Below are 14,637 nucleotides of genomic sequence, written 5' to 3'. Positions count from 1 at the left end.
GTTCCTCCGCAGCTAACCGCTCGCCTCCATTTCCCACATCACACTCCTTCCTCCGCAGCTAACCGCTCGCCTCCATTTCCCACATCACACTCCTTCCTCCGCAGCTAACCGCTCGCCTCCATTTCCCACATCACACTCCTTCCTCCGCAGCTAACCGCTCGCCTCCATTTCCCACATCACACTCCTTCCTCCGCAGCTAACCGCTCGCCTCCATTTCCCACATCACACTCCTTCCTCCACAGCTAACCACTCGCCAGCATAATGTGTTTTATGTTTTGTAAACTTTTAAACATTTCCCTATAGTTTACCATAAGGTGTTCTCCATCCTGGTGGCAGGGACCTACAGGTACATGATAAAAGTTAATTCATATATATATAATTTAATTCTGAAATTAACTTCATTATATTTAAATAAATAGTAATGATTAATATATTCATAAATATTTAATTTATCTCTTTTAATTTAAAATTCACATTTAAATGATTCTAAAATAATTCTAAGGATGACTATTAGGCCCCTCTGTCTCACATACACACATTATCACTCACACGTTGGCACATAATCTACATTTAAAAACACTTTTTTTTTACATACGTCAGTCAGCTGCCAGCAAAAGTCTTATTCCAGCTCCTTGAGCGCCAACTTGTATTACACTAATAGTAAACAATAGACGATTATTAATTGTTAGTGTAATAAAAAGCGTTAGAAAACAAGGAAGGTGTAGCCCTGATGCCCGTAAGGGGGAGGTGTCCTAGCATTGATTTTGCACCCCTGAGGCTAGGGCTGCAAAGTTAGTGGAAAGAGCTGGAAGGGGTAAGCCAGAACTCTCAGAATAGCCTCAATTTAGAGTTGGGCAGGCAAAATCAAATCACCTGATTTCTGGAATTCAGCTGTGAAACTTCTTCAAAAATCCCTCATGTTGTACACAAATTGAGCAAATCTTTATCCACACTCTTCTCTAAACCAAGCCCCAAGGTCGCTGTCTCTTTAAAGGACGGTGACCTCCCTGTGCTGACCTTAGTAAGTGGAGGAACTTAAAGTAGGGCTTCTGTTTCCTGCAAGAACCTCCCGCCTTCCTTCTTGCCTGCCTTAGGCTTGTGCAATGCGGCTAAATCTGAGACCCAGATTATTAATATCATCATGACTGCACAGTCAGTGGCACCCAACAAGGTATTTTGATCCTGTCAGTTTCGCCGCTTGCTTCCTGCCCATGTACAGAAAGCAGGGACTGGCCTGGTCGTGCGCCACCGTATTACAAGGAGGGTAAGTGGCTTGTAGGTGGAAAGACGTTCAATGTTTGCACAGTATTTCCATGTATTTTGTAGTCCATATGCATGTTAATAGCAGTCACGTTCCCTATACTTTTAGAGGTATTTCTGCCTCTGAATACATTTTCAATCCCTTATTCTTTTGTGCTTGTTAATATATTTACATTTCCAGATTCTTTTCTGGCATTTCAGAATGGGAATGTATCATTTACCATCTATCTGACTTCTTTGAAAGGTAATGAGGTATGTGAGATTAAGGAGGAATACAGGGGATCTGGGCTTTTATTAACACAATTTTCTACTATCTTTTTGTGTATTTCTCATTGTCATTCATTTTTAATTGAACCCAGAAATTTCTGTTTCTTATTTCATAGAAAAACAGGTTATGAATCACAGCTGCAACCGCTTGAGTTTGCTGTCCGCCTTTAGGAAACCTTGTTAATTCATTTAATTAGTGAGTGATTCATAATATGGACTTGAGAGGGGTGGAAAATGTCAGGTATGCACCGCGCTGTTTTACTTACCCTCTAAAGACATTTATTTAACCTCCCCTGGTCTTAAATGTTCACTTCCCTATGCCCTGTTGTCATGGTCCTGAGTGGTCTATTGTCTACATATTCACTTAGGACTTGTTGGGATCACAACAGAAACATTACTGTACGATTATTTAAGGTACATTGCTACATATTTTTCCTAGTGTACAATAAGACGAAATGAGTCCTTTTGTACCCTATTTGCAAGACTTATTTGCATGCGTACTTTCAGAAAATGTGTGCAAGAAGCCTTTTCAGGTCTAGCTACAGACAGCTTCAACTGAGTGCCTGATTTCATGCAGGGGTGTAGCTTAGTCAATAATGTTAAGGGGGTGTGAAGGTGAGATTCCCAACAAGCAGTGAGGTGTACCCAAAAACCTATTTGGCATGCAGCGGAAGGAGGAACCAAATAGGGTCACGGCTGGTAGGAGACCTTTGATGAAAGTTTGATTACAAGGTCCATTTCCTTCCTTACCTTCATGGAGCTCTAAATAGGATGCTATTAAAGAAATGGGTTGGTATGCATGGCTTGTATGAGTATAGTGAATGGCAGTTTCACACTTGAATGCACACAGAGAGGATACCAATGGGATCCTTGTGAGGTCCAGATGGAACCCAACTAGCCCGGTGAGGAATTGGTGTGATATCTGAAACATGTTGACCCAGGTATACAGAGGATACTAATTTCCTTAGTGCATCCTTACCTATTTTAAACTCTGTCAGGGTGCCCTTTGAAAATAAAATTAACAGTCATGGTACCCTAGACTATTCATTTAGGATCTCACCCAGTATCCAAAGTGCTCCATTGGCTACCAAAGTTGAGCCTCTCCAGATACACCAGGGGTCTGGACGAGGAGTCTATGATGAAGTATGCCACTTGGAATCCCAGTGGGTGAGAGTCCTTTTAACACCATAGGTGATCCCCTTGGATGGGTACAGTGAGATAGGTTAAACACAGTAGGGGTACTCGCCTTTTGTTTTTGAATAGTTATCATAGTATATATACATATATACTCAGAAAATGTCAGAAAACCCGAGTAGTTTCCACGTTCCCGGTGGAGAGAAGCCCCTGCTGTCAGCACACTGGGAATGTGCACTGTCTGCCACGGCAGATAGTGCGCATTGCACCTGCGCTGTGTGCAGTGGCATTGCTTTGGTTCCCTCTGAGAGATGAAGTCAATGCCATCGCTCTGTTTCTGCCATCCAGCCCGGCAGAAACATAATACAGTCATGGGACCCTCGACTATCCCACCCAATATCCAAAGTGCTCCATTGGCTACCAGCTTGGCGGCAGCCTCCCCACCACTGTATTTGTGGACCGGTGGTTGGACTGACCGCCATCATAATGAGGCCATTAGATCTGTTTGGATTTATGACGGAGGCTGCCAGCCGTTGCTGACGCCTACTTCAATAGGCTGGGATAGTGGCATACTTGGGGCACCTCGGAATACATATATATATACATATATATATATATATATATATATATATATATATATATATATATATATATATATATATATACATACACTAACCAAACAGCGGCACGCTCAGCAGACCATTTCCCTGTAAGTATATAGCCACCAAATAGAAACGCAGCACTCCAAGAGACTTGGTACTCGTGTTTATTAGTCACCAGAGTAAACAAACACCTACTCTGGTGACTATTAAACACGAGTACCAAGTCTCTTGGAGTGCTGCGTTTCTATTTGGTGACTATATATGTATCTATCTATCTATCTATCTATCTATCTATCTATCTATCTATCTATCTATCTATCTATCTATCTATCTATATGTATATATATATACATATATATATATATATATATATAGATGTAGATATATATATACATTTACTATTTCAAAATGTAAATAATATGTTTTAAACTTGATACAAAATGTTTTTCAGTAAAATATAATACATTTTACCCTTTGAAAATGTGTTGCCAAATTACAAATACATATTCTCAGCTACATTTTTTTTTTTTTCCCATAGAATACAAGGTATAAGATTTTATGGGAAAACAATGTTATTTTAAAAAATGTTTAATTTTTGTTTTGTAAAATGTGTTCTGGAGAACAATGTTATCGTATGCAATTGCAGTTGGTGGTATTTCCGGCTATAGCTGCAAACTTTGAGTCACCTATTAGCAGCTGGCTGTCCTCCACGCTTGTGCTGCTTACTCTTGGGGTACCTAGCTATGGCCTGTGTTACTGAAGTATTGTGCTGTTTGGTCTCTTGACAACTAGCAATGATCTGTGGCACTGCAACTTTGTGTGGTTCCATTTTGGGTCACCTAGTTACAGATGGTAATGGTTACTTGACCAGGCAATAAATAGACAATCATTTCTGCAGAAATGATTGTAGAAAATAAGTTTTACTTAGGAAGGTGATTAATGGAGCAGTGATTGATCAAACAGTTATCTCTAAGGATAAGTAGCATTGCTGCAACATTTACCAGGGAGCTTAATGACAATTGCTAAAGGAGCAATGATTACTCAAGCCAGTAATCACCTCTGATTACCGACCTTTCCAAACATTTTGGAGTCATCTTCTTACTTTGCAAGGCTACAAACATTTATGGTTGTACCTCACTTCTACTTGTCAGTGGGTGATAATCAGAGCCTGGAAAATCTCTTGATATGCATGAGCTACTGTGTCAGCTTTAATTTGGTAGAGTGCAACAGAAGCCCACACAAATGCACTTTTTAAAGCACTTGAGAATGTACACTCTTAAACGAAGGACTTAATTATTGGTTCACCTGAGAGGTCTTGTGAGCAAAGTATCAAAAGAGACCCCTCTAAAGACAACGGAGAATTACTTATATACCAAGTGATAACATAACTTTCATCATCCCTTAATGAAGATACCTGTGCATTTGCAATCGAAATTTTGGTTCCCCTTCCTTCTTGACTTCCCTATGATAAACGAGCTAAGGTTCTCATTGGCTGTTCAGATTAAGGTAGCTCCCTCTTAAATGTTATGAGACTTTGTTTCACAGTTTGCTAATAGATTTCTTGAAGTATATGATACATAAATCAAGGCCCACCAAGTTTAACATCAGCATGCATGCATCTTTGCTGTAGTGTAGTCGTGCGCGGCTCTGTCTTGCGACACCTAGTAGAAGCATGTGACATACTGCAGCCTTATGCAGATAACACTCAGGACAGCTTGTGGTGCTGCAGCCTTGTGTGGGTCACTCTCAGGACAGCATGTAATAAAGAGCCTGTGGTACTGTGGTCTTCTGCCTCTCACTCTTAGGACAGCCTGTAATAAAGAGCCTGGGGTACTGCAGCCTTGTGCGGGTCACTCTCAGGACAGGTTGTAATAAAGAGCCTGGGGTACTACAGCCTTGTGCGGGTCACTCTCAGGACAGGTTGTAATAAAGAGCCTGGGGTACTGCAGCCTTGTGCGGGTCACTCTCAGGACAGGTTGTAAAAAAGAGCCTGGGGTACTGCAGCCTTGTGCGTGTCACTCTCAGGACAGGTTGTAATAAAGAGCCTGGGGTACTGCAGCCTTGTGCGTGTCACTCTCAGGACAGGTTGTAATAAAGAGCCTGGGGTACTGCAACCTTGTGCGGGTCACTCTCAGGACAGGTTGTAATAAAGAGCCTGGGGTACTGCAACCTTGTGCAGGTCACTCTCAGGACAGGTTGTAATAAAGAGCCTGGGGTACTGCAACCTTTTGCGGGTCACTCTCAGGACAGGTTGTAATAAATAGCCTAGGGTACTGCAACCTTGTGCGGGTCACTCTCAGGACAGGTTGTAATAAAGAGCCTGGGGTACTGCAGCCTTGTGCGTGTCACTCTCCGGAAAGGTTGTAAAAAAGAGCCTGGGGTACTGCAGCCTTGTGCGGGTCACTCTCAGGACAGGTTGTAATAAAGAGCCTGGGGTACTGCAGCCTTGTGCAGGTCACTCTCAGGACAGGTTGTAATAAAGAGCCTGGGGTACTGCAACCTTGTGCGGGTCACTCTCAGGACAGGTTGTAATAAATATCCTATGGTACTGTGGTCTTCTGCCTCTCACTCTCAGGACAGGTTGTAATAAATAGCCTGTGGTACTGCAGCCTTGGGCGGGTCACTCTCAGGACAGGTTGTAATAAATAGCCTATGGTACTGTAGTCTTCTGCCTCTCACTCTTAGGACAGCCTGTAATAAAGAGCCTGTGGTACTGAAGTATGCCTCTCACTCTCAGGACAGGTTGTAATAGCCCGTGGTACTGAAGGCTTCTGCAGCTGAGTCTCATGATACCAATTGCAGCTTGTGGTGCTGCAGGCTTGTTTTTTTACTCGCTCATTGTATCCCGAGTAACAACCCAGGATACTTAGTAGTATCATACTGCTCACTGTCAGAAAACCTAGAATTGGCAAAGCCAATTGGCCTGGATTAAATTTGCTAAAACCCGCCAATAGCATGTGTGCATGACTCTGTTCCAGGGATTAGCATATTAAAGCTAGACCTGTTGGCTTTGCTGATGCCTGTTTACTACTGTAAAGCCACTTTTGCTATTCACAAAATATTAATAACACTAGTAAAAATATTTAATCACAAATACATTTTGTGTGAGTAAATTTACTTCTGTGAGTATCGAGTGAACTATCCAAGGTGGCAATGCCCTGAGCGTTTGGAAAAACACCACAAATATACTTGTTTGTGGGTATTCACACACCTTTTCCTAGCCCATGTCTACAAAGGAAACTATCAGAGATTTTCTCCACATCAAAGGGCAGGGTAAATCTATTTTGACGATGTGAACGTGATGGAACCTTCTTCCCTAAAATAATGTGGGTCTGTAGCAAAAGGGCGTTTCTGTGGAGAAAACAAAATTTGGGAGTGCAAGTCATCTTTGCATGCGTAGTTGTGCGCTACATACATTTAGAATTACCTCTGCAATAGTATTGAGTGGAATTAGCACACATTTTCATGGTAATGTTGACAAAGTAGAAGTAAACTCTGGGGTTACATTTTCAATTCGATTGTTAATGAGACCCTATGTGGTTTCTCTGTGACCTCATTGATCATCCAAGGATTATTTTCATACTGTGAAGGACTATTCCGTAGCAAAGAGTAGTATCTAGCTCTGTAGAGGGGTTTTTACAACTCTTTTGCATGTGGTCTGTGACAGAGTGGAGAGCATCTGTAAGAACAAGATACTGTGGGCCTAATATAGGCTTTGGCCAATGGAGTACTGTCAGTCATGGTGGCAGAGGACATTACCTCCAATAACCTTGATAGACTACTGTCTGCCAACTTTAAACATTGCCACCGGGTCAGCAGTCATATCTGTACATTGAATGAAACCACCATCACCCCAGCTCCTTTCAAGTTACAAAACGTTTGGTGGATATCCACAGTTGTAACATCATTTGTTAAAAAATAAACCTACCAAATTGGAAGTTTGTTTTTGAAAAAAACAAAACTAGGGTTTCCCATACTCTAGGAGTTTTCTTCCAGGGTGTGGGGGTCATTATTTTTTTGCTGTCCCTCAAAGCAAAGTTGTTTGTGGTGGTGATGGACAGGAAAAAAGGCATCACACCATCCACCCTAAATAGGATGGACAGTGTAATGCCCTTTAAATGGAGGCTTCATCCCCGGAAAGCTTAGTGTCGGCAGGTTTCTAAATAAGGTGAGTGGCCTTTTAGCTTTTTGGAGAGGGGACTCTATTGTATTTATGGCGGACTGCTCTGTCTGTCACACACTGATTCAGGCCCTATGTATTTTCATGATTCACTGTTTAGCGTTCATCACTGTGCACTCACTAGTCCCGCTTGGACCTGGTGTCTTGCAATGGTGTTGCTCTACCTCTTGCTAGTTTACCTGAACATCACATTGGTTGGAACCCGTAAAGGATATCTTCACCTTTGTACTACATTTTGTGTGTTCCACCTCCTAGGTGGCACACATCTAGAGCATTATTGTGAGGTAGTTTTACAATGTGCATGCATCTGTTATTTGAGTGTGACCTCATTCCAGCATCCCTAACAGAAAGACCTGCTTTTTCTACAAAAAAACTGTGTGTACTTCTTCTTCCTTAATTCTGTAAAAAGAGGACTATGTTTAGCCACTCAATGAGTAATTGATGTACAAAGGCTACGGACAGTTGCCACCACAAAGCAGCATTTACCAATACAGTGCTCTGCAGTACTAAAATAAATTACAATCTCAAATTCACAGTGCAACACACAAAACCATGGCATGGTCAGATTGGAAATCAAGAGGTGGAAAAAGTAAAAGATTGGAAGAGAAGCATTTCAAGGTGTGCACCTCAGACCTGCAGCCGGATCCTGTCACAGATCAGACATGCTCCTTCTTGCCTTCACTTAAGAAAGGAACATCTTGATCTTCATTAATGAGCATCCTCCATTGGTCGTATGCAAAGTCCACCCTCCATGGCCCAACAATGTAGACAGTTTTACAGCACTCTGATGCTTCTCCCTTAGGTTCACAACATATAAGTACCAACACCTAAATACATACCTATATACATACTTTTGCCTGTGTTTTCACCTAAAAATGTTCTCCCTGAGCTTTAAAAAATGCACTACTTTTCAAAAGCTTTTCTCTCTTTCTCTTTCCTCCTCTGATTATAATACCTGTAACTAGCTCAGTGATTAAGCCTTGAAATCTGGAGCTCAACTTTGAAGTATTGAAACTGTTCCCACAAGTCCTAATTTTATTTCAAGTGCATCTAATACTTTTTGGATATAGATAAATCTTTGGTTTATTTTTGTAGTGACAATTCTGTTATGCTTTAAACTATAAATTATTAACAACTAGATGTGTCATACACCTGGTATCCTTTCTGACTTTCTATAAAATTTCCTAACTATCGCCATGGACAGTTCCATCACAGCAACTCACCCTCTCTGTTTTCTAATTGATCCTGAAATGTGGTAGGAGAGTTTTGTCATGGGACATACCCCTGCTCTGGATGTTCTTGGACACATCTCTCCCTCCACTTTGCTGGCATCTGTGAAGAGAGATCATCCTGGCTGCAGTGTTACATTGTAATTCAATTGATGTACTCCATGCACACTGCACACTTTACCTTCTGCATGCTTCATCTTTTTCAAAAGTGACTCTATGCTCATCCGGCCTTTAATTATTTCAAAAACATCAGAATCCTTGAGTTTGAACTTCTGTCTGACCCACATATTTTCAGTGGCCAGTACTTACTACTTTTGACAGATCTGCAGTACAATCTGTTCAACTTTTAGTTCTACTTTTACGTACTACAGGCCAAGCTAAATTTTTAGCATTATTGTCCATTAGACCTTGAAGTAGTCCCAAGGATGAAACACTTGTTGGTATGAGTCTATTTATTCTACCTCTTGTATTGTTTTTTTTTTTTGATAAACCATTTTTATTAGTTTTATATACAACGGCTTAAAAGTCCAATAGGTCACTGGTACAATCAGCATAGGTAAAGTAATGCACCATATAGATCCAACTCATGACACACTAATACACACACAGGAACCACGCCCCACTTGTCAGATTGAACACATCCCCTATGGTAAAACTAGGCTTCTTGCCCCATCCCAACTCCCCCACACCTTTGTGTGTTTGGCTGGGCACCCTCGTGCTTCATAGACTGCCTTCTCCTGCTGAGCACACCAGTCCACCCAATGCCACTTTACAATCGTGGGAGCGGCCTCGGCCTTCCAGTTCGCTGCAATGTCTCTTTTGGCCACCAAGCAGGCCACCCTCACGAATGTCCGATGTGCTCTGCTGGAACCCACCCCGTCGAGCACCCCTTGGAGAACTAGTAGTGGAGCAACTTCAACTTCCACCTGTATAACTCTCGAAATCTCTCCGAGCACCGCCCTCCAATAACAGGTTATATGGGGGCAAGTCCATACCATATGTAAGAAGTCTGCGTTGGGGCTTGCACAAATGGGACAATCCGCCTGGGGCCACAGGCCCGCTCTATGTAACTTGTCAGGTGTGAGGTATGACGTTTGAAGAAAGTATGTCTTCACCACTTGGAGTCGGAGGTCGTAATTAGAGACTGTGGGGCCATCAACGCTTCCTTCCAGTCTCCATCGTCGATCGGGCCCACCCACTGCTCTCATCGCTCTCGGAGCTTGTCGAGTGTTTGGGTGGTGTTACTAACTAATGAGCGGTAGATACGTGACACTCCCCCTCTGCCCAGGGCACCCATCATAATTTTGGCCTCTACGGGGCTGAATTCCGGGAGTTCTGTCCCTGTCTGAATATGTGCCTGCAATGCGTACCTAAGCTGCAGATACTTGTGAAATTGGGACTTATGAAGCTCAAATTGCTCCTGGAGCTCCTGAAATGATCTCACGTGGGAGCCAGTCCAAACATCACCCTGCTGGGAGATACCTATAAGGTCCCATTCATGGAATCCCCAAAGCGCTGAGACCTCCCCAAGCCACCGTCCCTGCCACAGCGGCATCTGCTGGGTAAGGCGGCGCCACCACCCCGTCGTTCGCTGTGCGGCCCTCCAACCCGCCGACACTACCGAGTCACTTCCGGAACATTACGCGGCAGGGGGTCACTGTACAACCTCCCAAGTAAGCCAGAGGAGCCCATCGTCAAGAGTTCTAACTGATACGCTGGCCCCCTCCCAACCAGTCATGTATAACCAATAAATGCATAGCTAAGTAGTATAGATAGAGGTTGGACATCCCCAATCCCCCTTCATAAACATCCCCTTGATAGGTACGGAGCGCTAGCCGGGGGCGCAAACCATGCCATAAGAACCACTGCGCCACCGCCTCCATCTCGCTAAACCACTTCCTAAGAATATGGTGCGGAAAATTTTGAAGCACATAGAGGACCTGAGGAAGCACCATCATTTTACATACCGCAATTCAGCCCAGAATGTTAAGAGGGAGCGACCGCCAGCGACTGAGGGACCAGGCCAACTCACGCAAGAGTGCTACATGTATCCCAAGGTACCGGAAGCTATTACGGCAAGGGGGATATTCGGTTGCCAATCATAGCTATCCCTGGCCGGGCTCAGCGGGACCAGGAGAGACTTGCCGGGATTTACTACCAGACCTGACGCTTCTGCGAACAGGCCTAAGAGCTGCAACACCTGAGGGACGCTGTTAGCTGGATTTTCTAAGAACACCAGTACATCGTCTGCGTACAGCGCAATGCGATCTTCCTGCCCAGTGGGCCAGGCTCACCCATCAATCAAAAGATCCTCCCTTATCAGCCTCGCCAACAACTCGTTCGCCAGTGAGAATAAAAGCGGAGAGAGAGGGCAGCTCTGACGATTCCCCCTCCGGACACCACCTCGTTCACCTGCACTCGGGCTGTCGGGTTAGAGTAGAGGAGCTTCACCAATGCCCGAAATCGCGGGCCAAACCTGGCCCTCTCCAGCCCCCCCCCCCCGGAGATAGGACCAGTCCACCGTATCGAACGCCATCTCAAAATCCATGAGAAGGAGTGCCAGAGGGGGGCCAAGAGGGCCCGGTTAGCCAGAGCCATGTGCAGCTGTCTGATACAGTGCTTAGTACTCCTGTTCGGCATAAAAACACACTGGTCCGAATGTATTAGTGAGGGCAACACTTTTCTCAACCTGGCTGCCAGAACTGTGGAAAAGATCTTAATCTCTGTGTTAAGGAGTGAGAGGGTCGATACTCCGAGCAGCTCCGCGATGGAAGCTTCGTCTTGGGAATTACTACAATAGTTGCCTGGTCGAGGCCCATCGGGAACCCCCCAGTCTTCTCTGCCTCCTCAAACATGGCTAGCAGGTGAGGGGCAAGCACATCTCGAAACTTACTATAGAGCTCAGCTAGGAACCTGTCAGGACCTGGAGTCTTACCCGCCGCTAACTCAGAGATGGCGGCTCCAATTTCCTCAACGCCCACAGGCTCGTCCAAGTCCTGTCTGTCCGCCAACGAAATCTTCGGAAAGGACACCTCATATAACAGGGGGTCATCCCTCTCCGCCAGAGGTCTGGGGCACTCCTCATACAGTCTTGCATAATGGGTGGCAAAGCTCTGCGCAATCACGCAAGGTAACTTTGAGACCGCCCCCGACTTGTCAATGACCTCCGGAACGATCCTCCCCTCCATCAGGCCAGTTGCTAGCCAGTGCAGAAGCTTGCCGTTTTTGTCTCCTCACCCATAAACCCGGGCCACGGAAGCCCACTACATGTGCTTCACCGTCTCAAGAGTATCTTGCCTAATCTCCTTCCGAGTCAGGATGAGCTGCCTCATGATTACTTCACTTTCGGCCTCCGCAAGTCAGCCCTCCAGGCGCACCGCTTGGGCCTCCAACACTGACACCTGACTGCGCACCCACTCCCTCATGCGAAGAAGGTATTTGGCATGTCCCCGAAGGGTAGCATTAAAGGCACCTCTTGTATTGTTAGGGACTCTCCAACTCATCAATAATCCTAATGGAATTATACGAATTAAAAGGATTTAAAGAACTAGCTTTATATACTAGATCATTCCCTTTGTACTACATTTCAGAGTGTTCGTTTTCATTCTCTCCTTTGACATCTGTTGGTAGTCATGGCTTTTATGAAGTTGATGAGCACAGGATGGCAGTGGACGTATGTGGGGAAACATTGTTCTAGAGTGAAGGGACTACATGATGGTCACAGAGTGAGAGGGTGTGGCCTTGGAGGGGCGGGCCTCGTGCTGAGAGCTACCTAAGAGGTGCTCTTCCCTGCACAAATCCACCCACGCCCCCTCCCAAAAAAAAGACAAAGGGTGGCTGAGGCTGCCGCCAATGACATGGAGTGTTTTCAGACACCTTAATGGACATCAGCTGCTTAAAGCCTGCAAAGATGAGCTGGAATGCTACTTTGTGAAGTGGTTTCCTGCTTGTCTTCCCTGCCACCGTTTGATTTTTGTTCCTTTCAAGGTGATGATGTGAAGGGAGCTAAAACCACGTGACACACGGTGGCCCTATGTGAGTTGACGGGTCTGCTTACTATACAGCCAAACAAAAAAATACCCTCTAGAATTTGGAAACAAAGGCAAGTTTTCGTTTTTTTCTGAGTTTTAAATGAATATCCTATCTTCTATAAGCCTTTGGTAGGGAGACCCACAATTGCCCACCTTGGATTCCAAGTTTTGCTTCCTACAGTTTGCAAAGTGAAAGGTGTGAAGTGAAGCAAACACTTAGAGGCTGATCACAAAGAGTCTGTAATTATATTTCAGAAAATTAAAACTTAAAGCTGCAAGTGGCAACGCAGACATCCTTGCACCATTGTGCAAGGATGTTTGTGTTGAAGGGTGTGATTGTTTATGTGCAGGACGGTGTCCCTTCCTGCACATAAAAAATCACTAATGGAGCTTTGGCTCTTCTGTGTGTGCTGCACAAGTGCCAAAGAGTAATTTTCAAATGAGTGTTTATGTGCAGGAAGGGACACCTTCCTTCACATAAACAATCATTTCTGGCATTTTCCTTTTTCTATGAATGCAGCACGCATAGAAAAAGCAAAGAACCAGGAGAATTAAAAGTATTCCTTCTTGTTGCGCCTTGCTAACTCCACCCCTGGGGTAGCTACATCTGATCATTTACTGAAACTCTTTGCAACAGCAAATGTCAAAGGTCACTTTATCCCCCAGCACATGGTGCATAGATGTGGTAGAAAGAGAAGTCTGAAACTGCAAGGATTTTAAGAGTCAGTTGCAACACTGATATCCCATGTTAAATCGAAAGGTGACTGGCTTGCTGCACCTTGCACAAGGGAACCCTGAGCCGAGGGACAGCCAACCACAATATTAGTGTTTTTAAAGAAAATATAATGGCAAGTAAACAAGGTGAGAGTTTATTTTGAGTCCTACAATTTTCTGTGTAACATTTCAAAATCTTCCGATGTCGGACGGCTGGTGAAGCAATTATTTTAGCAATAGGAATTTGTCGACCTCTTATCGAGCCAGCTGCTTGAGCATCAAGATGTCAAAGGTTCGATTCATTTTTTTACATTTTAATTCTAACTACTTCAAAGCCTACATTCAGAGCTTACTGGCCGGTCGTCTTTAGGAAATTGGCGAGGAAATTGCGCTGGTTTCGGAAAATCCCATTAATTGAGTATAATGCTCAGATTTTAATATTTGGAAACTCCCGTTAATTACATCATATTCAAAGGCATTCGTGTGATTGCTGAAAAATGCTCTTTCGCCTGAATCAGAAGGAATATTCGGATAGGAGGATACAGGTGAAATGTAAATATTACAATAATGTCCTTGCAAAGGAAGTATTGGAAATAGAACCTAGGCTAATACATTGAACAAGACCTCCTTTAACATGCCACATTTAGGCTTATGCAGTGACATTTTATCTCAGTGTATGGATTTAACTCCTTGTGCTCAGGTCTTACAATGCAAGTTGTATTAAAGTGGGTATATTTCTTTATTCACTTGGACTATCTATCAGCAGAACTCATAAATTCTACGTCCAGCTCTTTGTGGGAACCCGATTTTGATAATTATTTATGTATTCATTTATTTACCTACGTATTTGTTTATATGTTTCATATTTGTATCCGCACATCTTGACCAGGCAGTGGATGCTTAATTTCTTGCTAGATTCAGTTAGGTATTATAATTTAGTCTAATTTGTGCCCCATCATAGCAGTCATCCTGGCTCAAGCTTCAGGCTTTTCCTGCTTACATGCTGAATGTAATCCGGAACATTCCTTAATTTTGTTGGTTTATTCATGTTGTTGTTGTTTAAGTATAATTATCAGTCTTAAACAGCTGTTGTTTTCTGTTATAATCATACCCAAATAACTGTTGAATCAATACTTCTGTACCTCTGTTTGTGTTTAATAAAACAAATAAAAAGTCACACACTGTGTACTCTGAAAAACATACATTTTCTTCATGTCGTA

General features: G+C 43.6%; 1 long non-coding RNA gene across 1 annotated transcript in view; it reads left to right on the top strand.

Annotated features, from left to right (window-relative positions):
* Positions 1-1,143: 1,143 nt before the first annotated feature.
* The window catches only part of LOC138297221 (uncharacterized), an 89,671-nt gene continuing 76,177 nt past the window's right edge, over positions 1,144-14,637 (top strand). Inside the window, exon 1 of the long non-coding RNA XR_011203941.1 lies at positions 1,144-1,264. This is a non-coding gene — a long non-coding RNA (uncharacterized lncRNA). The remainder of the gene's footprint in view (positions 1,265-14,637) is intronic.

Source organism: Pleurodeles waltl, chromosome 5 (assembly GCF_031143425.1).
Source record: "Pleurodeles waltl isolate 20211129_DDA chromosome 5, aPleWal1.hap1.20221129, whole genome shotgun sequence".
Taxonomy (NCBI): Eukaryota; Metazoa; Chordata; class Amphibia; order Caudata; family Salamandridae; genus Pleurodeles; species Pleurodeles waltl.
The sequence above is the reverse complement of the archived record's forward strand: the minus strand, read 5'-3'. Positions and strand labels throughout refer to the sequence as shown.